The following is a 3,838-nucleotide window of genomic DNA, read 5'->3' on the forward strand; positions in this document are numbered from 1 at the left end:
AAAAAAAAAAAAAGAATCTTCCTGGGACCTAGAAAGGGCTGGAGTGAAGAAAGCCTCAAAGAACCAGTGACAAACCCAGCACTCCCTAAAGATTCTGCTGTGAGCAGAAGAGTCCAGAGGTGGACTGCTTTGGGCTAGCAAAAAGCTTTAAGTAGGCAGAAGCCAAACCAGGTAAGAGAGTCCAAGCCTTCTTCGGAGCGAGCAATCTCAGCGCAGAGCCATGACCCAGAGCTCGTTTTCACACAAGCAGAGGCTGCCCACAGGGAGCACACAATCCAACCACAGATACCAATTTAGAGGCCTCCTCCTCCTCCTCCTCTTCCCAAGGGCCCAAAGGGTTATCTACCAAAAGGAGAAAGAACAGAAAAAATCCTGCTGACAGTATATGGGTGTATCTAGGTGCAGATCACAGGTAGAGGTGGGTGTATAGGGGTGTGTGTGTGTGTGTGTGTGTGTGTGTATAAGGGACCTATATCCTCAGGGCTTCACTAAGTTAGATGTTGAACTGTGTAACAAACCATTGCCACAGGAACCAATGTGTGGGCTTTTCCTACTTTCGTTCTTCGTCTCTCCTCACATGTTTCCCTCCTACTCTTTTCTAAAGCACTCAATTTTCCAGGATCCCACTGTAGTGTCCAGAAAAATGGCGGCTCAGTATATCTATACCGCAGCCTCATACGTGTGCACATGCACATGTACATATCCGTCTAACCCGAGTGAATGAACTGAAGCAACTGCTGGCTCAAAACTCTTGTCAACAGCTGCCTTGGTGCAACACCGAAGTTAAGAGTCCCCAGGCAGCAAGTCCTCTAAGGCTCCATGGTGCCTGGTCCAGAAGTGTTTCAGGATAGCTCTACTTATGAGCCTTCTGATTTTATCACATGTCCTAAGACCCAGGGGAGTACGTCAGACAGAGAAAACAGCACAATTGCTCCTCTAAGCCTTGAAAGTAGGTACACTAGGAATGGACATGAAATCAAAAATGAGAAAGCCCTGGTTCTGATGAGAAGAACTGAGGGAACCCCAGCATCCCCGTTTCTGATCTATCTCCCTAGTCACCACTCTGCTGAGCAGACTAAACAACCAGGAAATTGACTTCCTCCCTCTGTAAGACTACTGAGTACTTACAGTAGCCACAGAACCTGGTCAGTGTTTGACTGTGTAGGCTCTGGAACAATTACTAACTAGGAGAATGGACCCTCACATTTGGGGGGAGAGGCAGAGTCTGAGAAAATGGTCAAAGCTGAAATCCTAGAAGATAGGTGAGCAAGAGAAACATGTAAGTAAACACCAAGAGCTCTCAGCTCAGTTAGAAAAAAAAAAATTCTGAGACGCACGCTCTGAACAAGCACTAAAGAGGAAGTGTTCTTGTTAATAAGCTTCCTCAGGGAAGAGGAAACTGGGACAGATGGGACAGCCATTATCATCCTAAATAACTCATCCATGTCTCTACCCTAATTATACCTTTTGTCCTATTTGTACAGAAGTGGGGAGAGTAGTGATAAAGGAACCCTCTTTACGGACAAGGGGGTTCATCAGAAGATCTCCCTGGTATAGTTCACCACCTCCAATGGAATGTCCTAGGCCAGAGTTTTTTGGCCTGGATAGAGAGAGGGACATTGTAATTTCCGGTCTAATAATGCAGGCTTAATGGAAAGAGTCCTGGGTTTGGATTCACAAAATCAGGACACAATTCTGGCTTTATCACTGTCTTGGACAAGATCTTAGGTGTGGGGTCTTAACTCCTCCTACCTATGAGCAGAGTGGATATTAATCAATACTAGGGCCTTTAGGTTTATCAAGGCTCTAACACAGACCTCAATTAGCAATAAGTGGAGCTTATAAGGAAGCTGGGAGACAGCTGAGGGAAGACTCCAGAGAGATAGATGTCTTTCTTGACTTTCATTCTAGTACGTAATAGCCTACACGCAATGCAGGCTTGGAGATAAAGCTGAATCACTAAAACCACAAGCTGACTCAATCACAGCTGGAAATGGGAGCTCTAATACAGTCACATGGACTCTTCCCCTTGACACTCAGGCCATTGTTCTTCCACACCCTGCAGACTGTAGCCATTTACATGTTACTTTTAATGAACAGTCCTAACAGTAATGCTCCTCTCCCAAGTCCTCAATGGATCTTTGTATTGGGTCACTCCTTCATGTCTCCAGAGACTGGAAGACTTTAACATTCCTGGAGACCCTGGTGGAAAAGCTAGTGTCTCTGAATAGAGACAGCTGCCTCTGGGAAGGGAAAGAATGTGAGGCAGATAAGCCTGCCAGTGCTTTTGGTTCTCTGGCTCTCAGCACTTGGTCATGAGCAGCAGTTCTCAACCTGTAGGCCTTGACCCATTTGGAGGTCACATACCAGACATCCTGTATATTAGATATTTACATTACAATTCATAACAGTAGCAAAATTACAGTTATGTAGTAACAAAAATAATTTTATGGTTGGGGGTCTGCACAACATGAGGAACTGTATTAAAGGGTCACAGCATTAGAAATGGTGAGAACCACTCGTCACGGAAACAGTCAGACAGAGCCAGACAAGAGTGGAACAGCTGGGTCGGGCAGCCCTTGGGGGAGCATTTGGCCCCTGGAGCCTCTGTACTTTGAAAAACTGGGGCCTTCGAAATTGCAGCCTTTCTCTTCTAAAAAAAGGAGGCTAAGTCCTTGGCATGCCTCTCTGATGCTTAGCTTTCTGTTATGTCTCATGCCACATAAAGTGAGGCTACATCACTTTAGACGAGGTAAAACCCAAGCGTAAAAAGCTCTCCAGACTAACTGGAAAAGTTTTAATGAGTCTTCCAGATATTTGTTGTGCCTAGCAAACTAGGTCAGAAAGAATATAAACTGAGGCTGACTTAAACTATGCCATCCTTGATTTTAACTTCTTTTAATTTCAGTATTTTCTAAAATACTTCCATTGTCTTTCTAACTGGGAGATGTACTCTGACTCATCCATATTCTCTGCTGAAAAGGCAGCTCTGATAAAATCTTTTTTCTCTACCACCAAGTCTGGCTTCTCACTAGGAAAGCAGTAGAGACGGGCATCCCCAGCAGCTTGCACAGGAAGCATCTGGGTCTCTTGTACAAGTCTCAGGAAGAGGCTGAAAGGGAGTTCCCCACCAAAGTCTGAAGCAGATGAGGCTTAGTCAAGAGGGTCAGGGAAGACAGCACAGTGAGATGTATGATAATTCTGCTAGGTAGGAAACAGTGCTGTGAGACCCTTTACAAAACGAGTCCCATTAGCTGTGCTCGCCGTTCAAAGGTCCATCTGTAAAACTGATACCCACTTCTCCTCCCTTTTGAAACCCTGTACTCAGAAACTGCCATGTAATGGATGGGCTGTAACCAGGGATTTTCTGTTTTTGTTTAAGAAAGGGCTTAGGCCATATCCACAGGAGCTCTTGGAAGGAAATTTTCCTGAGTATTTGGAGTATAGGTAGAAAGAGGCAGCCAGTTATTCTAGGAGAATCATAGCAAACCATTTGGGCCAGGAAACTGTTTATACAGGCTTGTACAATCTGCACCTTAGGCTAGGGTCCTCTTTCCAGGATGTCAGCCACCAAAGGTTCCAGAGACACCACTGTACCCAGCCATGTTCTCTCTGCAGCAGTTCCCAAGTGAAGCTTGTATCTAATGTCTACAGAGCCTCTGCCTTTACGTGTCACAATGCTGCTGCTGCTGCTGTGCAGTTGTTACTCTCTGACAGGAAGAAGCCATGATGTCTAGACCCCACAGGGTCCTAGTGAGGACTTTCTAATGTGAGAAGAGGCCTAGACAACCCAATGCACAGAAATGGGAAGTTTCTAAACCTGGAGTATCACTTTCTT

General features: G+C 45.3%; 1 protein-coding gene across 3 annotated transcripts in view; it reads right to left on the minus strand.

Moving 5' to 3' along the window:
• The window catches only part of Diaph1 (diaphanous related formin 1), a 94,355-nt gene that overhangs the window by 2,660 nt on the left and 87,857 nt on the right, over nucleotides 1–3,838 (minus strand). The window lies entirely within an intron of this gene.

This window comes from Mastomys coucha, unplaced genomic scaffold (genome assembly GCF_008632895.1).
Source record: "Mastomys coucha isolate ucsf_1 unplaced genomic scaffold, UCSF_Mcou_1 pScaffold13, whole genome shotgun sequence".
NCBI lineage: Eukaryota > Metazoa > Chordata > Mammalia > Rodentia > Muridae > Mastomys > Mastomys coucha.